General features: G+C 68.2%; 1 protein-coding gene across 1 annotated transcript in view; it reads left to right on the forward strand.

The window, feature by feature from the left end:
• LOC147109970 (uncharacterized) overlaps positions 1-25,754 on the forward strand; it is a 124,184-nt gene that overhangs the window by 52,989 nt on the left and 45,441 nt on the right. The window lies entirely within an intron of this gene.

Raw genomic sequence — 25,754 nt, forward strand, 5'->3', positions numbered from 1 at the left:
GTGCGGCGCTCCCTCAGTACTGCCCCTCCGACAGTGCGGCGCTCCCTCAGTACTGCCCCTCCGACAGTGCGGCGCTCCCTCAGTACTGCCCCTCCGACAGTGCGGCGCTCCCTCAGTACTGCTCCTCCAACAGTGCGGCGCTCCCTCAGTACTGCCCCACCGACAGTGCGGCGCTCCCTCAGTACTGCCCCTCCGACAGTGCGGCGCTCCCTAAGTCGTGCCCCTCTGACAGTGCGGCGCTCCCTCCGTACCGCCCCTCCGACAGTGCGGCGCTCCCTCAGTAACGCCCCTCCGACAGTGCGGCCCTCCCTCATTACTGCCCCTCCGACAGTGCGGAGCTCCCTCAGTACTGCCCCTCCGTCAGTGCGGCGCTCCCTCAGTGCCGACCCTCCGACAGTGCGGCGCTCCCTCAGTACTGCCCGTCCGCCAGTGCGGCGCTCCCTCACTACCGCCCCTCGGACAGTGCGGCGCCCCCTCAGTACTGCCCCTCCGACAGTGCGACACTCCCTCAGTACTGCACCTCCGAAAGTGCGCCGCTCCTTCAGTACTGCCCCTCCGACATTGCGGCGCTCCCACAGTACTGCCCCTCCGACAGTGCAGTGCTCCCTCAGTACTGCCCCTCCGACAGTGCGGCGCTCCCTCAGTACTGCCCCTCCGACAGTGCGGCGCACCCGCAGTACTGTCCCGCCGACGGTGCGGCGCTCCCTCAGTACTGCCCCTCCGACAGTGCGGCGCTCCCTCAGTGCTGCCCCTCCGACAGTGCGGCGCTCCCTCAGTACCAACCCTCCGACAGTGCGGTGCTCCCTCAGTACCGCCCCTCCGACAGTGCGGCGCTCCCTCAGTACCACCCCTCCGACAGTGCGGCGCTCCCTCAGTACCACCCCACCGACAGTGCGGCGCTCACTCAGTAACGCCCCTCCGACAGTGCGGCGCTCCCTCAGCACTGCCCCTCCGACAGTGCGGCGCTCCCTCAGTACTGCCCCTCCGACAGTGCGGCGCTCCCTCAGTAACGCCCCTCCGACAGTGCGGCGCTCCCTCAGTACTGCCCCTCCGACAGTGCGGCGCTCCCTCAGTACTACCACTCCGACAGTGCGGCGCTCCCTCAGTAACGCCCCTCCGACAGTGCGGCGCTCCCTCAGTACTGCCCCTCCGACAGTGCGGCGCTCCCTCAGTACTGCCCCTCCGACAGTGCGGCGGTCCCTCAGTACTGCCCCACCGACAGTGCAGCGCTCCCTCAGTACTGCTCCTCCAACAGTGCAGCGCTCCCTCAGTACTGCCCCACCGACAGTGCAGTGCACCATCAGTACTGCCCCTCCGACAGTGCGGCGCTCCCTCAGCACTGACCCACCGACAGTGCGGCGCTCCCTCAGTTCTGCCCCTCCGACAGTGCGGCGCTCCCTCAGTACTATTCCTCCGACAGTGCGGCGCTCCCGCTGTAGTGTCCCTCCGACGGTGCGGCGCTCCCTCAGTACTGCCCCTCCGACAGTGCGGCGCTCCCTCAGTAACGCCCCTCCGACAGTGCGGCGCTCCCTCTGTACTGCCCCTCCGACATTACGGCGCTCCCTCAGTACTACCACTCCGACAGTGCGGCGCTCCCTCAGTAACGCCCCTCCGACAGTGCGGCGCTCCCTCAGTACTGCCCCTCTGAAAGTGCGGCGCTCCCTCAGTGCTGCCTCTCCGACAATGCGGCGCTCCCTCAGTACTGCCCCTCCGACAGTGCGGCGCTCCCTCAGTACTGACCCTCCGACAGTGCGGCGCTCCCTCAGTACTGCCCCTCCGACAGTGCGGCGCTCCCTCAGTACTGTTCCTCCAACAGTGCGGCGCTCCCGCTGTACTGTCCGTCCAACGGTGCGGCGCTCCCTCAGTACTGCCCCTCCGACAGTGCGGCGCTCCCTCAGTACTACCACTCCGACAGTGCGGCGCTCCCTCAGTAACGCCCCTCCGACAGTGCGGCGCTCCCTCAGTACTGCCCCTCCGACAGTGCGGCGCTCCCTCAGTACTACCACTCCGACAGTGCGGCGCTCCCTCAGTAACGCCCCTCCGACATTGCGGCTCTCCCTCAGTACTGCCCCTCTGAAAGTGCGGCGCTCCCTCAGTACTGCCCCTCCGACAGTGCGGCGCTCCCTCAGTACTGCCCCTCCGACAGTGCGGCGCTCCCTCAGTACTGCCCCTCCGACAGTGCGGTGCTCCCTCAGTACTGCTCCTCCAACAGTGCGGCGCTCCCTCAGTACTGCCCCACCGACAGTGCGGCGCTCCCTCAGTACTGCCACTCCGACAGTGCGGCGCTCCCTAAGTCGTGCCCCTCTGACAGTGCGGCGCTCCCTCCGTACCGCCCCTCCGACAGTGCGGCGCTCCCTCAGTAACGCCCCTCCGACAGTGCGGCCCTCCCTCATTACTGCCCCTCCGACAGTGCGGAGCTCCCTCAGTACTGCCCCTCCGTCAGTGCGGCGCTCCCTCAGTGCCGACCCTCCGACAGTGCGGCGCTCCCTCAGTACTGCCCGTCCGCCAGTGCGGCGCTCCCTCAGTACCGCCCCTCGGACAGTGCGGCGCCCCCTCAGTACTGCCCCTCCGACAGTGCGGCACTCCCTCAGTACTGCACCTCCGAAAGTGCGCCGCTCCTTCAGTACTGCCCCTCCGACATTGCGGCGCTCCCACAGTACTGCCCCTCCGACAGTGCAGTGCTCCCTCAGTACTGCCCCTCCGACAGTGCGGCGCTCCCTCAGTACTGCCCCTCCGACAGTGCGGCGCACCCGCAGTACTGTCCCGCCGACGGTGCGGCGCTCCCTCAGTACTGCCCCTCCGACAGTGCGGCGCTCCCTCAGTGCTGCCCCTCCGACAGTGCGGCGCTCCCTCAGTACCAACCCTCCGACAGTGCGGTGCTCCCTCAGTACCGCCCCTCCGACAGTGCGGCGCTCCCTCAGTACCACCCCTCCGACAGTGCGGCGCTCCCTCAGTACCACCCCACCGACAGTGCGGCGCTCACTCAGTAACGCCCCTCCGACAGTGCGGCGCTCCCTCAGCACTGCCCCTCCGACAGTGCGGCGCTCCCTCAGTACTGCCCCTCCGACAGTGCGGCGCTCCCTCAGTAACGCCCCTCCGACAGTGCGGCGCTCCCTCAGTACTGCCCCTCCGACAGTGCGGCGCTCCCTCAGTACTACCACTCCGACAGTGCGGCGCTCCCTCAGTAACGCCCCTCCGACAGTGCGGCGCTCCCTCAGTACTGCCCCTCTGAAAGTGCGGCGCTCCCTCAGTACTGCCCCTCCGACAGTGCGGCGCTCCCTCAGTACTGCCCCTCCGACAGTGCGGCGGTCCCTCAGTACTGCCCCACCGACAGTGCAGCGCTCCCTCAGTACTGCTCCTCCAACAGTGCAGCGCTCCCTCAGTACTGCCCCACCGACAGTGCAGTGCACCATCAGTACTGCCCCTCCGACAGTGCGGCGCTCCCTCAGCACTGACCCTCCGACAGTGCGGCGCTCCCTCAGTACTGCCCCTCCGACAGTGCGGCGCTCCCTCAGTAACGCCCCTCCGACAGTGCGGCGCTCCCTCTGTACTGCCCCTCCGACATTACGGCGCTCCCTCAGTACTACCACTCCGACAGTGCGGCGCTCCCTCAGTAACGCCCCTCCGACAGTGCGGCGCTCCCTCAGTACTGCCCCTCTGAAAGTGCGGCGCTCCCTCAGTGCTGCCGCTCCGACAATGCGGCGCTCCCTCAGTACTGCCCCTCCGACAGTGCGGCGCTCCCTGAGTACTGCCCCTCCGTCAGTGCAGTGCTGCATCAGTACTGCCCCTCCGACAGTGCGGCACTCCCTCAGTACTGACCCTCCGACAGTGCGGCGCTCCCTCAGTACTGCCCCTCCGACAGTGCGGCGCTCCCTCAGTACTGTTCCTCCGACAGTGCGGCGCTCCCGCTGTACTGTCCCTCCAACGGTGCGGCGCTCCCTCAGTACTGCACCTCCGACAGTGCGGCGCTCCCTCAGTACTACCACTCCGACAGTGCGGCGCTCCCTCAGTAACGGCCCTCCGACAGTGCGGCGCTCCCTCAGTACTGCCCCTCTGAAAGTGCGGCGCTCCCTCAGTACTGCCCCTCCGACAGTGCGGCGCTCCCTCAGTACTGCCCCTCCGACAGTGCGGCGCTCCCTCAGTACTGCCCCTCCGACAGTGCGGCGCTCCCTCAGTACTGCTCCTCCAACAGCGCGGCGCTCCCTCAGTACTGCCCCACCGACAGTGCGGCGCTCCCTCAGTACTGCCCCTCCGACAGTACGGCGCTCCCTCAGTCGTGCCCCTCCGACAGTGCGGCGCTCCCTCCGTACCGCCCCTCCGACAGTGCGGCGCTCCCTCAGTAACGCCCCTCCGACAGTGCGGCCCTCCCTCATTACTGCCCCTCCGACAGTGCGGAGCTCCCTCAGTACTGCCCCTCCGTCAGTGCGGCGCTCCCTCAGTGCCGACCCTCCGACAGTGCGGCGCTCCCTCAGTACCGCCCCTCGGACAGTGCGGCGCCCCCTCAGTACTGCCCCTCCGGCAGTGCGGCGCTCCCTCGGTACTGCCCCTCCGACAGTGCGGCGCTCCCTCAGTACTGCCCCTCCGACAGTGCGGTGCTCCATCAGTACTGCCCCTCCAACAGTGCGGCGCTCCCTCAGTACTGCCCCTCCGACAGTGCGGCGCTCCCTCAGTACTGCCCCTCCGACAGTGCGGCGCTCCCTCAGTACTGCTCCTCCAACAGCGCGGCGCTCCCTCAGTACTGCCCCACCGACAGTGCGGCGCTCCCTCAGTACTGCCCCTCCGACAGTACGGCGCTCCCTCAGTCGTGCCCCTCCGACAGTGCGGCGCTCCCTCCGTACCGCCCCTCCGACAGTGCGGCGCTCCCTCAGTAACGCCCCTCCGACAGTGCGGCCCTCCCTCATTACTGCCCCTCCGACAGTGCGGAGCTCCCTCAGTACTGCCCCTCCGTCAGTGCGGCGCTCCCTCAGTGCCGACCCTCCGACAGTGCGGCGCTCCCTCAGTACCGCCCCTCGGACAGTGCGGCGCCCCCTCAGTACTGCCCCTCCGGCAGTGCGGCGCTCCCTCGGTACTGCCCCTCCGACAGTGCGGCGCTCCCTCAGTACTACCACTCCGACAGTGCGGCGCTCCCTCAGTAACGCCCCTCCGACAGTGCGGCGCTCCCTCAGTACTGCCCCTCCGACAGTGCGGCGCTCCCTCAGTACTGCCCCTCCGACAGTGCGGCGGTCCCTCAGTACTGCCCCACCGACAGTGCAGCGCTCCCTCAGTACTGCTCCTCCAACAGTGCAGCGCTCCCTCAGTACTGCCCCACCGACAGTGCAGTGCACCATCAGTACTGCCCCTCCGACAGTGCGGCGCTCCCTCAGCACTGACCCACCGACAGTGCGGCGCTCCCTCAGTTCTGCCCCTCCGACAGTGCGGCGCTCCCTCAGTACTATTCCTCCGACAGTGCGGCGCTCCCGCTGTAGTGTCCCTCCGACGGTGCGGCGCTCCCTCAGTACTGCCCCTCCGACAGTGCGGCGCTCCCTCAGTAACGCCCCTCCGACAGTGCGGCGCTCCCTCTGTACTGCCCCTCCGACATTACGGCGCTCCCTCAGTACTACCACTCCGACAGTGCGGCGCTCCCTCAGTGCTGCCTCTCCGACAATGCGGCGCTCCCTCAGTACTGCCCCTCCGACAGTGCGGCGCTCCCTCAGTACTGACCCTCCGACAGTGCGGCGCTCCCTCAGTACTGCCCCTCCGACAGTGCGGCGCTCCCTCAGTACTGCCCCTCCGACAGTGCGGCGCTCCCTCAGTACTGCTCCTCCAACAGTGCGGCGCTCCCTCAGTACTGCCCCACCGACAGTGCGGCGCTCCCTCAGTACTGCCCCTCCGACAGTGCGGCGCTCCCTCAGTCGTGCCCCTCCGACAGTGCAGCGCTCCCTCCGTACCGCCCCTCCGACAGTGGGCGCTCCCTCAGTAGCGCCCCTCCGACAGTGCGGCCCTCCCTCATTACTGCCCCTCCGACAGTGCGGAGCTCCCTCAGTACTGCCCCTCCGTCAGTGCGGCGCTCCCTCAGTTCCGACCCTCCGACAGTGCGGCGCTCCCTCAGTACTGCCCCTCCGCCAGTGCGGCGCTCCCTCAGTACCGCCCCTCGGACAGTGCGGCGCCCCCTCAGTACTGCCCCTCCGACAGTGCGGCACTCCCTCAGTACTGCACCTCCGAAAGTGCGCCGCTCCTTCAGTACTGCCCCTCCGACATTGCGGCGCTCCCACAGTACTGCCCCTCCGACAGTGCAGTGCTCCCTCAGTACTGCCCCTCCGACAGTGCGGCGCTCCCTCAGTACTGCCCCTCCGACAGTGCGGCGCTCCCAGAGTACTGTCCCGCCGACGTTGCGGCGCTCCCTCAGTACTGCCCCTCCGACAGTGCGGCGCTCCATCAGTGCTGCCCCTCCGACAGTGCGGCGCTCCCTCAGTACCAACCCTCCGACAGTGCGGCGCTCCCTCAGTACCGCCCCTCCGACAGTGCGGCGCTCCCTCAGTACCACCCCTCCGACAGTGCAGCGCTCCCTCAGTACCACCCCACCGACAGTGCGGCGCTCCCTTAGCACTGCCCCTCCGACAGTGCGGCGCTCCCTCAGTACTGCCCCTCCGACAGTGCGGCGCTCCCTCAGTAACGCCCCTCCGACAGTGCGGCGCTCCCTCAGTACTGCCCCTCCGACAGTGCGGCGCTCCCTCAGTACTACCGCTCCGACAGTGCGGCGCTCCCTCAGTAACGCCCCTCCGACAGTGCGGCGCTCCCTCAGTACTGCCCCTCTGAAAGTGCGGCGCTCCCTCAGTACTGCCCCTCCGACAGTGCGGCGCTCCCTCAGTACTGCCCCTCCGACAGTGCGGCGGTCCCTCTGTACTGCCCCTCCGACAGTGCGGCGCTCCCTCAGTACTGCTCCTCCGACAGTGCGGCGCTCCCTCAGTACTGCCCCACCGACAGTGCAGTGCACCATCAGTACTGCCCCTCCGACAGGGCGGCGCTCCCGCAGCACTGACCCTCCGACAGTGCGGCGCTCCCTCAGTACTGCCCCTCCGACAGTGCGGCGCTCCCTCAGTACTATTCCTCCGACAGTGCGGCGCTCCCGCTGTAGTGTCCCTCCAACGGTGCGGCGCTCCCTCAGTACTGCCCCTCCGACAGTGCGGCGCTCCCTCAGTACTGCCCCTCCGACAGTGCGGTGCTCCCTCAGTTCTGCCCCTCCGACAGTGCGGCGCTCCCTCAGTACTGCCCCTCTGAAAGTGCGGCGCTCCCTCAGTACTGCCCCTCTGAAAGTGCGGCCCTCCCTCAGTACTGCCGCTCCGACAGTGCGGCGCTCCCTCAGTACTGCCCCTCCGACAGTGCGGCGCTCCCTCAGTACTGCCCCTCTGACAGTGCGGCACTGCCTCAGTACTGCCCCTCCGACAGTGCGGCACTCCCTCAGTACTGCCCCTCCGAAAGTGCGCCGCTCCCTCAGTACTGCCCCTCCGCCAGTGCGCCGCCCCCTCAGTACTGCCCCTCCGACAGTGCGGCGCTCCCTCAGAACCACACCTCCGACAGTGCGGCGCACCCTCAGTACCACCCCACCGACAGTGCGGCGCTCCCTCAGTAACGCCCCTCCGACAGTGCGGCGCTCCCTCAGTAACGCCCCTCCGACAGTGCGGCGCTCCCTCAGTACTGCCCCTCCGACAGTGCGGCGCTCCCTCAGTACTACCGCTCCGACAGTGCGGCGCTCCCTCAGTAACGCCCCTCCGACAGTGCGGCGCTCCCTCAGTACTGCCCCTCCGAAAGTGCGGCGCTCCCTCAGTACTGCCCCTCCGACAGTGCGGCGCTCCCTCAGTACTGCCCCTCCGACAGTGCGGCGGTCCCTCAGTACTGCCCCTCCGACAGTGCGGCGCTCCCTCAGTACTGCTCCTCCAACAGTGCGGCGCTCCCTCAGTACTGCCCCACCGACAGTGCAGTGCACCATCAGTACTGCCCCTCCGACAGTGCGGCGCTCCCTCAGCACTGCCCCTCCGACAGTGCGGCGCTCCCTCAGTACTGCCCCTCCGACAGTGCGGTGCTCCCTCAGTTCTGCCCCTCCGACAGTGCGGCGCTCCCTCAGTACTACCACTCCGACAGTGCGGCGCACCCTCAGTAACGCCCCTCCGACAGTGCGGCGCTCCCTCAGTACTGCCCCTCCGAAAGTGCGCCGCTCCCTCAGTACTGCCCCTCCGACAGTGCGCCGCCCCCTCAGTACTGCCCCTCCGACAGTGCGGCGCTCCCTCAGTACTGCCCCTCCGACAGTGCGGCGCTCCCTCAGTACTGCCCCTCCGACAGTGCGGCGCTCCCTCAGTACTGCCCCTCTGACAGTGCGGCACTGCCTCAGAACTGCCCCTCCGACAGTGCGGCGCTCCCTCAGTACTGCCCCTCTGACAGTGCGGACCTCCCTCAGTACTGCCACTCCGACAGTGCAGCGCACCCTCAGTACTGCCACTCCGACAGTGCAGCGCTCCTTCAGTACTGCCCCTCCGACATTGTGGCGCTCCCTCAGTACCGCCCCTCCGACAGTGCGGCGCTCCCTCAGTACCACCCCTCCCACAGTGCGGCGCTCCCTCAGTACCGCACCTCCGACAGTGCGGTGCTCCCTCAGTACCGCCTCTCCGACAGTGCGGCGCTCCCTCAGTACTGCCCCTCCGACAGTGCGGCGCTCCCTCAGTAACGCCCCTCCGACTGTGCGGCGCTCCCTCAGTACTGCCCCTCCGTCAGTGCAGTGCTGCATCAGTACTGCCCCTCCGACAGTGCAGCACTCCCTCAGTACTGACCCTCCGACAGTGCGGCGCTCCCTCAGTACTGCCCCTCCGACAGTGCGGCGCTCCCTCAGTACTGTTCCTCCGACAGTGCGGCGCTCCCGCTGTACTGTCCCTCCGACGGTGCGGCGCTCCCTCAGTACTGCCCCTCCGACAGTGCGGTGCTCCATCAGTACTGCCCCTCCTACAGTGCGGCGCTCCCTCAGTGCTGCCCCTCTGACAGTGCGGCGCTCCCTCAGTACTGCCCCTCCGACAGTGCGGCGCTCCCTCAGTACTAGCACTCCGACAGTGCGGCGCTCCCTCAGTAACGCCCCTCCGACAGTGCGGCGCTCCCTCAGTACTGCCCCTCTGAAAGTGCGGCGCTCCCTCAGTACTGCCCCTCCGACAGTGCGGCGCTCCCTCAGTACTGCCCCTCCGACAGTGCGGCGCTCCCTCAGTACTGCCCCTCCGACAGTGCGGCGCTCCCTCAGTACTGCTCCTCCAACAGTGCGGCGCTCCCTCAGTACTACCCCACCAACAGTGCGGCGCTCCCTCAGTACTGCCCCTCCGACAGTGCGGCGCTCCCTCAGTCGTGCCCCTCCGACAGTGCGGCGCTCCCTCCATACCGCCCCTCCGACAGTGCGGCGCTCCCTCAGTAATGCCCCTCCGACAGTGCGGCCCTCCCTCATTACTGCCCCTCCGACAGTGCGGAGCTCCCTCAGTACTGCCCCTCCGTCAGTGCGGCGCTCCCTCAGTGCCGACCCTCCGACAGAGCGGCGCTCCCTCAGTACTGCCCCTCCGCCAGTGCGGCGCTCCCTCAGTACCGCCCCTCGGACAGTGCGGCGCCCCCTCAGTACTGCCCCTCCGACAGTGCGGCACTCCCTCAGTACTGCACCTCCGAAAGTGCGCCGCTCCTTCAGTACTGCCCCTCCGACATTGCGGCGCTCCCACAGTACTGCCCCTCCGACAGTGCAGTGCTCCCTCAGTACTGCCCCTCCGACAGTGCGGCGCTCCCTCAGTACTGCCCCTCCGACAGTGCGGCGCTCCCGCAGTACTGTCCCGCCGACGGTGCGGCGCTCCCTCAGTACTGCCCCTCCGACAGTGCGGTGCTCCCTCAGTGCTGCCCCTCCGACAGTGCGGCACTCCCTCAGTACCAACCCTCCGACAGTGCGGCGCTCCCTCAGTACCGCCCCTCCGACAGTGCGGCGCTCCCTCAGAACCACCCCTCCGACAGTGCGGCGCTCCCTCAGTACCACCCCACCGACAGTGCGGCGCTCCCTCAGTAACGCCCCTCCGACAGTGCGGCGCTCCCTCAGCACTGCCCCTCCGACAGTGCGGCGCTCCCTCAGTACTGCCCCTCCGACAGTGCGGCGCTCCCTCAGTAACGCCCCTCCGACAGTGCGGCACTCCCTCAGTACTGCCCCTCCGACAGTGCGGCGCTCCCTGAGTACTGCCCCTCCGTCAGTGCAGTGCTGCATCAGTACTGCCCCTCCGACAGTGCGGCGCTCCCTCAGTACTGACCCTCCGACAGTGCGGCGCTCCCTCAGTACTGCCCCTCCGACAGTGCGGCGCTCCCTCAGTACTGTTCCTCCGACAGTGCGGCGCTCCCGCTGTACTGTCCCTCCGACGGTGCGGCGCTCCCTCAGTACTGCCCCTCCGACAGTGCGGTGCTCCATCAGTACTGCCCCTCCAACAGTGCGGCGCTCCCTCAGTACTGCCCCTCTGACAGTGCGGCGCTCCCTCAGTACTGCCCCTCCGACAGTGCGGCGCTCCCTCAGCACTGCCCCTCCGACAGTGCGGCGCTCCCTCAGTGCTGCCCCTCCGACAGTGTGGCGCTCCCTCAGTAACGCCCCTCCGACAGTGCGGCGCTTCCTCAGTACTGCCCCTCCGACAGTGCGGCGCTCCCTCAGTACTACCACTCCGACAGTGCGGCGCTCCCTCAGTAACGCCCCTCCGACAGTGCGGCGCTCCCTCAGTACTGCCCCTCTGAAAGTGCGGCGCTCCCTCAGTACTGCCCCTCCGACAGTGCGGTGCTCCCTCAGTACTGCCCCTCCGACAGTGCGGCGGTCCCTCAGTACTGACCCTCCGACAGTGCGGCGCTCCCTCAGTACTGCCCCTCCGACAGTGCGGCGCTCCCTCAGTACTGTTCCTCCGACAGTGTGGCGCTCCCGCTGTACTGTCCCTCCGACGGTGCGGCGCTCCCTCAGTACTGCCCCTCCGACAGTGCGGTGCTCCATCAGTACTGCCCCTCCAACAGTGCGGCGCTCCCTCAGTACTGCCCCTCTGACAGTGCGGCGCTCCCTCAGTACTGCCCCTCCGACAGTGCGGCGCTCCCTCAGTACTACCACTCCGACAGTGCGGCGCTCCCTCAGTAACGCCCCTCCGACAGTGCGGCGCTCCCTCAATACTGCCCCTCTGAATGTGCGGCGCTCCCTCAGTACTGCCCCTCCGACAGTGCGGCGCTCCCTCACTACTGCCCCTCCGACAGTGCGGCGCTCCCTCAGTACTGCCCCTCCGACAGTGCGGCGCTCCCTCAGTACTGCTCCTCCAACAGTGCGGCGCTCCCTCAGTACTGCCCCACCGACAGTGCGGCGCTCCCTCAGTACTGCCCCTCCGACAGTGCGGCGCTCCCTCAGTCGTGCCTCTCCGACAGTGCGGCGCTCCCTCCGTACCGCCCCTCCGTCAGTGCGGCGCTCCCTCATTAACGCCCCTCCGACAGTGCGGCCCTCCCTCATTACTGCCCCTCCGACAGTGCGGAGCTCCCTCAGTACTGCCCCTCCGTCAGTGCGGCGCTCCCTCAGTGCCGACCCTCCGACAGTGCGGCGCTCCCTCAGTACTGCCCCTCCGCCAGTGCGGCGCTCCCTCAGTACCGCCCCTCGGACAGTGCGGCGCCCCCTCAGTACTGCCCCTCCGACAGTGCGGCACTCCCTCAGTACTGCACCTCCGAAAGTGCGCCGCTCCTTCAGTACTGCCCCTCCGACATTGCGGAGCTCCCACAGTACTGCCCCTCCGACAGTGCAGTGCTCCCTCAGTACTGCCCCTCCGACAGTGCGGCGCTCCCTCAGTAACGCCCCTCCGACAGTGCGGCGCTCCCTCAGTACTGCCCCTCCGAAAGTGCGGCGCTCCCTCAGTACTGCCCCTCCGACAGTGCGGCGCTCCCTCAGTACTGCCCCTCCGACAGTGCGGCGGTCCCTCAGTACTGCCCCTCCGACAGTGCGGCGCTCCCTCAGTACTGCTCCTCCAACAGTGCGGCGCTCCCTCAGTACTGCCCCACCGACAGTGCAGTGCACCATCAGTACTGCCCCTCCGACAGTGCGGCGCTCCCTCAGCACTGCCCCTCCGACAGTGCGGCGCTCCCTCAGTACTGCCCCTCCGACAGTGCGGTGCTCCCTCAGTTCTGCCCCTCCGACAGTGCGGCGCTCCCTCAGTACTACCACTCCGACAGTGCGGCGCACCCTCAGTAACGCCCCTCCGACAGTGCGGCGCTCCCTCAGTACTGCCCCTCTGAAAGTGCGGCGCTCCCTCAGTACTGCCCCTCTGAAAGTGCGGCCCTCCCTCAGTACTGCCGCACCGACAGTGCGGCGCTTCCTCAGTACTGCCCCTCCGACAGTGCTGCGCTCCCTCAGTACTGCCCCTCTGACAGTGCGGCACTGCCTCAGTACTGCCCCTCCGACAGTGCGGCACTCCCTCAGTACTGCCCCTCCGAAAGTGCGCCGCTCCCTCAGTACTGCCCCTCCGACAGTGCGCCGCCCCCTCAGTACTGCCCCTCCGACAGTGCGGCGCTCCCTCAGTACTGCCCCTCCGACAGTGCGGCGCTCCCTCAGTACTGCCCCTCCGACAGTGCGGCGCTCCCTCAGTACTGTTCCTCCGACAGTGCGGCGCTCCCGCTGTACTGTCCCTCCGACGGTGCGGCGCTCCCTCAGTACTGCCCCTCCGACAGTGCGGTGCTCCATCAGTACTGCCCCTCCTACAGTGCGGCGCTCCCTCAGTGCTGCCCCTCTGACAGTGCGGCGCTCCCTCAGTACTGCCCCTCCGACAGTGCGGCGCTCCCTCAGTACTAGCACTCCGACAGTGCGGCGCTCCCTCAGTAACGCCCCTTCGACAGTGCGGCGCTCCCTCAGTACTGCCCCTCTGAAAGTGCGGCGCTCCCTCAGTACTGCCCCTCCGACAGTGCGGCGCTCCCTCAGTACTGCCCCTCCGACAGTGCGGCGCTCCCTCAGTACTGCCCCTCCGACAGTGCGGAGCTCCCTCAGTACTGCTCCTCCAACAGTGCGGCGCTCCCTCAGTACTACCCCACCAACAGTGCGGCGCTCCCTCAGTACTGCCCCTCCGACAGTGCGGCGCTCCCTCAGTCGTGCCCCTCCGACAGTGCGGCGCTCCCTCCATACCGCCCCTCCGACAGTGCGGCGCTCCCTCAGTAACGCCCCTCCGACAGTGCGGCCCTCCCTCATTACTGCCCCTCCGACAGTGCGGAGCTCCCTCAGTACTGCCCCTCCGTCAGTGCGGCGCTCCCTCAGTGCCGACCCTCCGACAGAGCGGCGCTCCCTCAGTACTGCCCCTCCGCCAGTGCGGCGCTCCCTCAGTACCGCCCCTCGGACAGTGCGGCGCCCCCTCAGTACTGCCCCTCCGACAGTGCGGCACTCCCTCAGTACTGCACCTCCGAAAGTGCGCCGCTCCTTCAGTACTGCCCCTCCGACATTGCGGCGCTCCCACAGTACTGCCCCTCCGACAGTGCAGTGCTCCCTCAGTACTGCCCCTCCGACAGTGCGGCGCTCCCTCAGTACTGCCCCTCCGACAGTGCGGCGCTCCCGCAGTACTGTCCCGCCGACGGTGCGGCGCTCCCTCAGTACTGCCCCTCCGACAGTGCGGTGCTCCCTCAGTGCTGCCCCTCCGACAGTGCGGCACTCCCTCAGTACCAACCCTCCGATAGTGCGGCGCTCCCTCAGTACCGCCCCTCCGACAGTGCGGCGCTCCCTCAGAACCACCCCTCCGACAGTGCGGCGCTCCCTCAGTACCACCCCACCGACAGTGCGGCGCTCCCTCAGTAACGCCCCTCCGACAGTGCGGCGCTCCCTCAGCACTGCCCCTCCGACAGTGCGGCGCTCCCTCAGTACTGCCCCTCCGACAGTGCGGCGCTCCCTCAGTAACGCCCCTCCGACAGTGCGGCACTCCCTCAGTACTGCCCCTCCGACAGTGCGGCGCTCCCTGAGTACTGCCCCTCCGTCAGTGCAGTGCTGCATCAGTACTGCCCCTCCGACAGTGCGGCGCTCCCTCAGTACTGACCCTCCGACAGTGCGGCGCTCCCTCAGTACTGCCCCTCCGACAGTGCGGCGCTCCCTCAGTACTGTTCCTCCGACAGTGCGGCGCTCCCGCTGTACTGTCCCTCCGACGGTGCGGCGCTCCCTCAGTACTGCCCCTCCGACAGTGCGGTGCTCCATCAGTACTGCCCCTCCAACAGTGCGGCGCTCCCTCAGTACTGCCCCTCTGACAGTGCGGCGCTCCCTCAGTACTGCCCCTCCGACAGTGCGGCGCTCCCTCAGTACTACCACTCCGACAGTGCGGCGCTCCCTCAGTAACGCCCCTCCGACAGTGCGGCGCTCCCTCAGTACTGCCCCTCTGAAAGTGCGGCGCTCCCTCAGTACTGCCCCTCCGACAGTGCGGCGCTCCCTCAGTACTGCCCCTCCGACAGTGCGGCGCTCCCTCAGTACTGCCCCTCCGACAGTGCGGTGCTCCATCAGTACTGCCCCTCCGACAGTGCGGCGCTCCCTCAGTACTGCCCCTCCGACAGTGCGGCGCTCCCGCAGTACTGTCCCGCCGACGGTGCGGCGCTCCCTCAGTACTGCCCCTCCGACAGTGCGGTGCTCCCTCAGTGCTGCCCCTCCGACAGTGCGGCCCTCCCTCAGTACCAACCCTCCGACAGTGCGGCGCTCCCTCAGTACCGCCCCTCCGACAGTGCGGCGCTCCTTCAGAACCACCCCACCGACAGTGCGGTGCTCCCGCAGTACTGTCCCGCCGACGGTGCGGCGCTCCCTCAGTACTGCCCCTCCGACAGTGCGGTGCTCCCTCAGTGCTGCCCCTCCGACAGTGCGGCACTCCCTCAGTACCAACCCTCCGACAGTGCGGCGCTCCCTCAGTACCGCCCCTCCGACAGTGCGGCGCTCCCTCAGTACCACCCCACCGACAGTGCGGCGCTCCCTCAGTAACGCCCCTCCGACAGTGCGGCGCTCCCTCAGCACTGCCCCTCCGACAGTGCGGCGCTCCCTCAGTACTGCCCCTCCGACAGTGTGGCGCTCCCTCAGTAACGCCCCTCCGACAGTGCGGCGCTTCCTCAGTACTGCCCCTCCGACAGTGCGGCGCTCCCTCAGTACTACCACTCCGACAGTGCGGCGCTCCCTCAGTAACGCCCCTCCGACAGTGCGGCGCTCCCTCAGTACTGCCCCTCTGAAAGTGCGGCGCTCCCTCAGTACTGCCCCTCCGACAGTGCGGCGCTCCCTCAGTACTGCCCCTCCGACAGTGCGGCGGTCCCTCAGTACTGCCCCTCCGACAGTGCGGCGCTCCCTCAGTACTGCCCCTCCGACAGTGCGGCGCTCCCTCAGTACTGTTCCTCCGACAGTGCGGCGCTCCCGCTGTACTGTCCCTCCGACGGTGCGGCGCTCCCTCAGTACTGCCCCTCCGACAGTGCGGTGCTCCATCAGTACTGCCCCTCCAACAGTGCGGCGCTCCCTCAGTACTGCCCCTCTGACAGTGCGGCGCTCCCTCAGTACTGCCCCTCCGACAGTGCGGCGCTCCCTCAGTACTACCACTCCGACAGTGCGGCGCTCCCTCAGTAACGCCCCTCCGACAGTGCGGCGCTCCCTCAGTACTGCCCCTCTGAAAGTGCGGCGCTCCCTCAGTACTGCCCCTCCGACAGTGCGGCGCTCCCTCACTACTGCCCCTCCGACAGTGCGGCGCTCCCTCAGTACTGCCCCTCCGACAGTGCGGCGCTCCCTCAGTACTGCTCCTCCAACAGTGCGGCGCTCCCTCAGTACTGCCCCACCGACAGTGCGGCGCTCCCTCAGTACTGCCCCTCCGACAGTGCGGCGCTCCCTCAGTCGTGCCTCTCCGACAGTGCGGCGCTCCCTCCGTACCGCCCCTCCGACAGTGCGGCGCTCCCTCAGTAACGCCCCTCCGACAGTGCGGCCCTCCCTCATTACTGCCCCTCCGACAGTGCGGAGCTCCCTCAGTACTGCCCCTCCGTCAGTGCGGTGCTCCCTCAGTGCCGACCCTCCGACAGTGCGGCGCTCCCTCAGTACTGCCCCTCCGCCAGTGCGGCGCTCCCTCAGTACCGCCCCTCGGACAGTGCGGCGCCCCCTCAGTACTGCCCCTCCGACAGTGCGGCACTCCCTCAGTACTGCACCTCCGAAAGTGCGCCGCTCCTTCAGTACTGCCCCTCCGACATTGCGGAGCTCCCACAGTACTGCCCCTCCGACAGTGCAGTGCTCCCTCAGTACTGCCCCTCCGACAGTGCGGCGCTCCCTCAGTACTGCCCCTCCGACAGTGCGGCGCTCCCGCAGTACTGTCCCGCCGACGGTGCGGCGCTCCCTCAGTACTGCCCCTCCGACAGTGCGGTGCTCCCTCAGTGCTGCCCCTCCGACAGTGCGGCACTCCCTCAGTACCAACCCTCCGACAGTGCGGCGCTCCCTCAGTACCGCCCCTCCGACAGTGCGGCGCTCCCTCAGAACCACCCCTCCGACAGTGCGGCGCTCCCTCAGTACCACCCCACCGACAGTGCGGCGCTCCATCAGTGCAGCCCCTCCGACAGTGCGGCGCTCCCTCAGTACTGCCTCTCCGACAGTGCGGCGCTCCCTCAGTACTGCCCCTCCGACAGTGTGGCGCTCCCTCAGTACTGCTCCTCCGACAGTGCGGCGCTCCCGCTGTACTGTCCCTCCGACGGTGCGGCGCTCCCTCAGTACAGCCCCTCCGACAGTGCGGCGCTCCCTCAGTACCGGCCCTCCGACAGTGCGCCGATCCCTCAGTTCCGCCCCTCCGACAGTGCGGCTCTCCCTCAGTACCGCCTCTCCGACAGTGCGGCGCTCCCTCAGTACTGCCCCTCCGGCAGTGCGGCACTCCCACAGTACTGCCCCTCCGACAGTGCACTGCTCCGTCAGTACTGCCCCTCCGACAGTGCGGCGCTCCCTCAGTACTGCCCCTCCGACAGTGCGGCGCTCCCGCAGTTCTGTCCCGCCGACGGTGCGGCGCTCCCTCAGTACTGCCCCTCCGACAGTGCGGCGCTCCCTCAGTGCTGCCCCTCCGACAGTGCGGCGCTCACTCAGTACCGCCTCTCCGACAGTGCGGCGCTCCCTCAGTTCTGCCCCTCCGACAGTGCGGCGCTCCCTCAGTAACGCCCCTCCGACAGTGCGGCGCTCCCTCAGTACTGCCCCTCCGACAGTGCGGCGCTCCCTCAGTAACGCCCCTCCGACAGTGCGGCGCTCCCTCAGTACTGCCCCTCCGACAGTGCATGCGCTCCCTCAGTACTGCCCCTCCGACAGTGCGGCGCTCCCTCAGTAACGCCCCTCCGACAGTGCGGCGCTCCCTCAGTAATGCTCCTCCGACAGTGCGGCGCTCCCTCAGTACTGCCCCTCCGACAGTGCATGCGCTCCCTCAGTACTGCCCCTCCGACAGTGCGGCGCTCCCTCAGTAACGCCCCTCCGACAGTGCGGCGCTCCCTCAGTACTGCCCCTCCGACAGTGCGGCGCTCCCTCAGTACTGCCACTCCGACATTGCGGCGCTCCCTCAGTAACGCCCCTCCGACAGTGCGGCGCTCCCTCAGTTCTGCCCCTCTGAAAGTGCGGCGCTCACTCAGTACTGCCCCTCCGACAGTGCGGCGCTCCCTCAGTACTGCCCCTCCGACAGTGCGGCGCTCCCTCAGTACTGCTCCTCCAACAGTGCGGCGCTCCCTCAGTACTGCCCCACCGACAGTGCAGTACCCCATCTGTACTGCCCCTCCGACATTGCGGCGCTCCCTCAGTACTGCCACTCCGACAGTGCGGCGCTCCCTCAGTACTGCTCCTCCGACAGTGCGGCGCTCCCACTGCACTGTCCCTCCGACGGTGCGGCGCTCCCTCAGTACAGCCCCTCCGACAGTGCGGCGCTCCCTCAGTACCGCCCCTCCGACAGTGCGCCGATCCCTCAGTACCGCCTCTCCGACAGTGCGGCGCTCCCTCAGTACTGCCCCTCCGACATTGCGGCGCTCCCTCAGTACTGCCCCTCCGACAGTGCGGCGCTCCCTCAGTACTGCCCCTCCGACAATGCGGCGCTCCCTCAGTACTGCCCCTCCGACAGTGCGGCGCTCCCTCAGTACTGCCCCTCCGACAGTGCGGCGCACCCTCAGTACCACCCCTCCGACAGTGCGGCGCTCCCTCAGTGCAGCCCCTCCGACAGTGCGGCGCTCCCTCAGTACTGCCTCTCCGACAGTGCGGCGCTCCCTCAGTACTGCCCCTCCGACAGTGCGGCGCTCCCTCAGTAACGCCCCTCCGACAGTGCGGCGCTCCCTCAGTACTGCCCCTCCGACAGTGCGGCGCTCCCTCAGTACTGCCCCTCCGACAGTGCGGCGCTCCCTCAGTACTGCCCCTCCGACAGTGCGGCGCTCCCTCAGTACTGCCCCTCCGTCAGTGCGGCGCTCCCTCAGTACCGCCCCTCCGGCAGTGCGGCGCTCCCTCAGTACTGCCCCTCTGACAGTGCGGCACTGCCTCAGTACTGCCCCTCCGACAGTGCGGCGCTCCCTCAGTACTGCCCCGAGGCCCTCCCTCAGTACTGCCACTCCGACAGTGCGGCGCTCCCTCAGTACTGCTCCTCCGACAGTGCGGCGCTCCCGCTGTACTGTCCCTCTGACGGTACGGCGCTCCCTCAGTACCGCCCCTCCGACAGTGCGCCGATCTCTCAGTACTGCCCCTCCGACAGTGCGGCGCTCCCTCAGTACTGCCCCTCCGACAGTGCGGAGCTCCCTCAGTACTGCCCCTCCGACAGTGCGGCGCTCCCTCAGTACTGCCCCTCCGACAGTGCGCCGCTCCCTCAGTACTGCCCCTCCGACAGTGCGGCGCTCCCTCAGTACTGCCCCTCCGACAGTGCGGCGCTCCCTCAGTACTGCCCCTCCGACAGTGCGGAGCTCCCTCAGTACTGCCCCTCCGACAGTGCGGCGCTCCCTCAGTAACGCCCCTCCAACAGAGCGGCGCTCCCTCAGTACTGCCCCTCCGACAGTGCGGCGCTCCCTCAGTACTGCCCCTCCGACAGTGCGGCGCTCCCTCAGTAACGCCCCTCCGACAGTGCGGCGCTCCCGCTGTACTGTCCCTCCGACGGTACGGCGCTCCCTCAGTACCGCCCCTCCGACAGTGCGCCGATCTCTCAGTACTGCCCCTCCGACAGTGCGGCGCTCCCTCAGTACTGCCCCTCCGACAGTGCGGAGCTCCCTCAGTACTGCCCCTCCGACAGTGCGGCGCTCCCTCAGTACTGCCCCTCCGACAGTGCGCCGCTCCCTCAGTACTGCCCCTCCGACAGTGCGGCGCTCCCTCAGTACTGCCCCTCCGACAGTGCGGCGCTCCCTCAGTACTGCCCCTCCGACAGTGCGGAGCTCCCTCAGTACTGCCCCTCCGACAGTGCGGCGCTCCCTCAGTAATGCCCCTCCGACAGTGCGGCACTCCCTCAGTACTGCCCCTCCGACAGTGCGGCGCTCCCTCAGTACTGCCCCTCCGACAGTGCGGCACTGCCTCAGTAACGCCCCTCCAACAGTGCGGCGCTCCCTCAGTACTGCCCCTCCGACAGTGCGGCGCTCCCTCAGTACTGCCACTCCGACAGTGCGGCGCTCCCTCAGTACTGCCCCTCCGACAGTGCGGCGCTCCCTCAGTACTGCCCCTCCGACAGTGCGGCGCTCCCTCAGTACTGCCCCTCCGACAGTGCGGCACTCTCTCAGTACTGCCCCTCCGACAGTGCGGCGCTCCCTCAGTACTGCCCCTCCGACAGTGCGGCACTCCCTCAGTACTGCCCCTCTGACAGTGCGGCGCTCCCTCAGTACCGCCCCTCCGACTGTGCGGCGCTCCCTCTGTACCGACCCTCCGACAGTGCGGCGCTCCCTCAGTACTGCACCTCCGACAGTGCGGCGCTCCCTCAGTACTACCACTCCGACAGTGCGGCGCTCCCTCAGTAACTCCCCTCCGACAGTGCGGCGCTCCCTCAGTACTGCCCCTCTGAAAGTGCGGCGCTCCCTCAGTACTGCACCTCCGACAGTGCGGCGCTCCCTCAGTACTGCCCCTCTGACAGTGCGGCCCTCCCACAGTACTGCCACTCCGACAGTGCAGCGCTCCTTCAGTCCTGCCCCTCCGACATTGTGGCGCTCCCTCAGTACTGCCACTCCGACAGTGCGGCGCTCCCTCAGTACCACCCCTCCGACAGTGCAGTGCTCCCTCAGTACTGCCCCTCCGACAGTGCGGCGCTCCCTCAGTACTGCCCCTCCGACAGTGCGGCGCTCCCTCAGTACCGCCCCTCCGACATTGCGGCGCTCCCTCAGTACCGCCTCTCCGACAGTGCGGCGCTCCCTCAGTACTGCCCCTCCGACAGTGCGGCGCTCCCTCAGTAACGGCCCTCCGACAGTGCTCCGCTCCCTCAGTACTGCCCCTCCAACAGTGCGGCGCTCCCTCAGTAACGCCCCTCCGACAGTGCGGCACTCCCTCAGTACTGCCCCTCCGACAGTGCGGCGCTCCCTCAGTACTGCCCCTCCGACAGTGCGGCGCTCCCTCAGTACTGCCCCTCCGACAGTGCGGCGCTCCCTCAGCAACGCCCATCCGACAGTGCGGCGCTCCCTCTGTACTGCCCCTCCGACAGTGCGGCGCTCCCTCAGTACTACCACTCCAACAGTGCGGCGCTCCCTCAGTAACGCCACTCCGACAGTGCGGCGCTCCCTCAGTATTGCCCCTCTGAAAGTGCGGCCCGCCCTCAGTACTGCCCCTCCGACAGTGCGGCGCTCCCTCAGTACTGCCCCTCCGTCAGTGCAGTGCTCCATCAGTACTGCCCCTCCGACAGTACGTCGCTCCCTCAGTACTGACACTTCGACAGTGCGGCGCTCCCTCAGTACTACCCCTCCGAGAGTGCGGCGCTCCCTCAGTACTTTTCCTCCGACAGTGCGGCGCTCCCGCTGTACTGTCCCTCCGACGATGCGGCGCTCCCTCAGTACCGCCCCTCCGACAGTGCGGCGCTCCCTCAGTACCGCCCCTCCGACAGTGTGGCGCTCCCTCAGTAACGCCCCTCCGACAGTGCGGCGCTCCCTCATTACTGCCCCTCAGACAGTGCGGCGCTCCCTCAGTACTGCCCCTCCGTCAGTGCGGCGCTCCCACAGTACCGACCCTCCGACAGTGCGGCGCTCCCTCAGTACTGCCCCTCCGTCAGTGCGGCGCTCCCTCAGTACCGCCCCTCGGACAGTGCAGCGCCCCCTCAGTACTGCCCCTCCGACAGCGCGGCGATCCCTCTGTACTGCCCCTCCGACAGTGCTGCGCTCCCTCAGTACTGCCCCTCCGAAAGTGCGGCGCTCCCTCAGTACTGCCCCTCCGACAGTGCGGCGCTCCCTCAGTAATGCCCCTCCGACAGTGCGGCGCTCCCTCAGTACTGCCCCTCTGACAGTGCGGCACTGCCTCAGTACTGCCCCTCCGACAGTGCGGCGCTCCCTCAGTACTGCCCCTCTGACAGTGCGGCACTGCCTCAGTACTGCCCCTCCGACAGTGCGGCGCTCCCTCAGTACTGCTCCTCCGACAGTGCGGCGCTCCCGCTGTACTGTCCCTCCGACGGTGCAGCGCTCCCTCAGTACAGCCCCTCCGACAGTGCGGCACTCCCTCAGTACCGCCCCTCCGACAGTGCGCCGATCCCTCAGTACCGCCCCTCCGACAGTGCGGCGCTCCCTCAGTACCGCCTCTCCGACAGTGCGGCGCTCCATCAGTACTGCCCCTCCGACAGTGCGGCGCTCCCTCAGTACTGCCCCTCCGACAGTGCGGCGCTCCCTCAGTAATGCCCCTCCGACAGTGCGGCGCTCCCTCTGTACTGCCCCTCCGACGGTGCGGCGCTCCCTCAGTACTGCCCCTCCGACAGTGCGGCACTGCCTCAGTAACGCCCCTCCAACACTGCAGCGCTCCCTCAGTACCGCCCCTCCGACAGTGCGGCGCTCCCTCAGTACTGCCACTCCGACAGTGCGGCGCTCCCTCAGTACTGCCCCTCCGACAGTGCGGCGCTCCCTCAGTACTGCCCCTCCGACAGTGCGACGCTCCCTCAGAACTGCCCCTCCGACAGTGCGGCGCTCCCTCAGTACCGCCCCTCCGACAGTGCGGCGCTCCCTCAGTACCGCCCCTCCGACAGTGCGGCGCTCCCTCAGTACCTACCCTCCGACAGTGCGGCGCTCCCTCAGTACCGCCCCTCCGACAGTGCGGCGCTCCTTCAATACCACCCCTCCGACAGTGCGGCGCTCCCTCAGTACCGCCCCTCCGACAGTGCGGCGCTCCCTCAGTACCGCCTCTCCGACAGTGCGGCGCTCCCTCAGTACTGCCCCTCCGACAGTGCGGCGCTCCCTCAGTAACGCCCCTCCAACAGAGCGGCGCTCCCTCAGTACTGCCCCTCCGACAGTGCGGCGCTCCCTCAGTACTGCCCCTCCGACAGTGCGGCGCTCCCTCAGTAACGCCCCTCCGACAGTGCGGCGCTCCCTCAGTACTGCCCCTCCGACAGTGCGGCGCTCCCTCAGTACTACCACTCCGACAGTGCGGCGCTCCCTCAGTAACGCCCCTCCGACAGTGCGGCGCTTCCACAGTACTGCCCCTCCGACAGTGCACTGCTCCGTCAGTACTGCCCCGCCGACAGGGCGGCGCTCCCTCAGTACTGCCCCTCCGACAGTGCGGCGCTCCCGCAGTTCTGTCCCGCCGACGGTGCGGTGCTCCCTTAGTACTGCCCCTCCGACAGTGCGGCGCTCCCTCAGTGCTGCCCCTCCGACAGTGCGGCGCTCCCTCAGTACCGCCTCTCCGACAGTGCGGCGCTCCCTCAGTACTGCCCCTCCGACAGTGCATGCGCTCCCTCAGTACTGCCCCTCCGACAGTGCGGCGCTCCCTCAGTAACGCCCCTCCGACAGTGCGGCGCTCCCTCAGTGCTGCCACTCCGACATTGCGGCGCTCCCTCAGTAACGCCCCTCCGACAGTGCGGCGCTCCCTCAGTACTGCCCCTCTGAAAGTGCGGCGCTCACTCAGTACTGCCCCTCCGACAGTGCGGCGCTCCCTCAGTACTGCCCCTCCGACAGTGCGGCGCTCCCTCAGTACTGCTCCTCCAACAGTGCGGCGCTCCCTCAGTACTGCCCCACCGACAGTGCAGTTCCCCATCTGTACTGCCCCTCCGACATTGCGGCGCTCCCTCAGTACTGCCACTCCGACAGTGCGGCGCTCCCTCAGTACTGCTCCTCCGACAGTGCGGCGCTCCCACTGTACTGTCCCTCCGACGGTGCGGCGCTCCCTCAGTACAGCCCCTCCGACAGTGCGGCGCTCCCTCAGTACCGCCCCTCCGACAGTGCGCCGATCCCTCAGTACTGCCTCTCCGACAGTGCGGCGCTCCCTCAGTATTGCCCCTCCGACATTGCGGCGCTCCCTCAGTGTTGCCCCTCCGACAGTGCGGCGCTCCCTCAGTACTGCCCCTCCGACAGTGCGGCGCTCCCTCAGTACCGCCCCTTCGACAGTGCGGCGCTCCCTCAGTACTGCCCCTCCGACAGTGCGGCGCTCCCTCAGTACCACCCCTCCGACAGTGCGGCGCTCCATCAGTGCAGCCCCTCCGACAGTGCGGCGCTCCCTCAGTACTGCCTCTCCGACAGTGCGGCGCTCCCTCAGTACTGCCCCTCCGACAGTGTGGCGCTCCCTCAGTACTGCTCCTCCGACAGTGCGGCGCTCCCTCTGTACTGCCCCTCCGACAGTGCGGCGCTCCCTCAGTACTACCACTCCAACAGTGCGGCGCTCCCTCAGTAACGCCACTCCGACAGTGCGGCGCTCCCTCAGTATTGCCCCTCTGAAAGTGCGGCCCGCCCTCAGTACTGCCCCTCCGACAGTGCGGCGCTCCCTCAGTACTGCCCCTCCGTCAGTGCAGTGCTCCATCAGTACTGCCCCTCCGACAGTACGTCGCTCCCTCAGTACTGACACTCCGACAGTGCGGCGCTCCCTCAGTACTACCCCTCCGAGAGTGCGGCGCTCCCTCAGTACTTTTCCTCCGACAGTGCGGCGCTCCCGCTGTACTGTCCCTCCGACGATGCGGCGCTCCCTCAGTACCGCCCCTCCGACAGTGCGGCGCTCCCTCAGTACCGCCCCTCCGACAGTGTGGCGCTCCCTCAGTAACGCCCCTCCGACAGTGCGGCGCTCCCTCATTACTGCCCCTCAGACAGTGCGGCGCTCCCTCAGTACTGCCCCTCCGTCAGTGCGGCGCTCCCACAGTACCGACCCTCCGACAGTGCGGCGCTCCCTCAGTACTGCCCCTCCGTCAGTGCGGCGCTCCCTCAGTACCGCCCCTCGGACAGTGCAGCGCCCCCTCAGTACTGCCCCTCCGACAGTGCGGCGATCCCTCTGTACTGCCCCTCCGACAGTGCGGCGCTCCCTCAGTACTGCCCCTCCGACAGTGCGGCGCTCCCTCAGTACTGCCCCTCCGAAAGTGCGGCGCTCCCTCAGTACTGCCCCTCCGACAGTGCGGCGCTCCCTCAGTAATGCCCCTCCGACAGTGCGGCGCTCCCTCAGTACTGCCCCTCTGACAGTGCGGCACTGCCTCAGTACTGCCCCTCCGACAGTGCGGCGCTCCCTCAGTACTGCCCCTCTGACAGTGCGGCACTGCCTCAGTACTGCCCCTCCGACAGTGCGGCGCTCCCTCAGTACTGCCCCGAGGCCCTCCCTCAGTACTGCCACTCCGACAGTGCGGCGCTCCCTCAGTACTGCTCCTCCGACAGTGCGGCGCTCCCGCTGTACTGTCCCTCCGACGGTGCAGCGCTCCCTCAGTGCAGCCCCTCCGACAGTGCGGCGCTCCCTCAGTACCGCCCCTCCGACAGTGCGCCGATCCCTCAGTACCGCCCCTCCGACAGTGCGGCGCTCCCTCAGTACCGCCTCTCCGACAGTGCGGCGCTCCCTCAGTACTGCCCCTCCGACAGTGCGGCACTCCCTCAGTACTGCCCCTCCGACAGTGCGGCGCTCCCTCAGTACTGCCCCTCCGACAGTGCGGCGCTCCCTCAGTAATGCCCCTCCGACAGTGCGGCGCTCCCTCTGTACTGCCCCTCCGACGGTGCGGCGCTCCCTCAGTACTGCCCCTCCGACAGTGCGGCACTGCCTCAGTAACGCCCCTCCAACACTGCAGCGCTCCCTCAGTACCGCCCCTCCGACAGTGCGGCGCTCCCTCAGTACTGCCACTCCGACAGTGCGGCGCTCCCTCAGTACTGCCCCTCCGACAGTGCGGCGCTCCCTCAGTACTGCCCCTCCGACAGTGCGACGCTCCCTCAGAACTGCCCCTCCGACAGTGCGGCGCTCCCTCAGTACCGCCCCTCCGACAGTGCGGCGCTCCCTCAGTACCGCCCCTCCGACAGTGCGGCGCTCCCTCAGTACCTACCCTCCGACAGTGCGGCGCTCCCTCAGTACCGCCCCTCCGACAGTGCGGCGCTCCTTCAATACCACCCCTCCGACAGTGCGGCGCTCCCTCAGTACCGCCCCTCCGACAGTGCGGCGCTCCCTCAGTACCGCCTCTCCGACAGTGCGGCGCTCCCTCAGTACTGCCCCTCCGACAGTGCGGCGCTCCCTCAGTAACGCCCCTCCAACAGAGCGGCGCTCCCTCAGTACTGCCCCTCCGACAGTGCGGCGCTCCCTCAGTACTGCCCCTCCGACAGTGCGGCGCTCCCTCAGTAACGCCCCTCCGACAGTGCGGCGCTCCCTCAGTACTGCCCCTCCGACAGTGCGGCGCTCCCTCAGTACTACCACTCCG

The sequence above is a fragment of the Somniosus microcephalus genome, chromosome 12 (genome assembly GCF_052327205.1).
Source record: "Somniosus microcephalus isolate GS21.2 chromosome 12, FLI_Smic_1.0, whole genome shotgun sequence".
Lineage (NCBI taxonomy): Eukaryota > Metazoa > Chordata > Chondrichthyes > Squaliformes > Somniosidae > Somniosus > Somniosus microcephalus.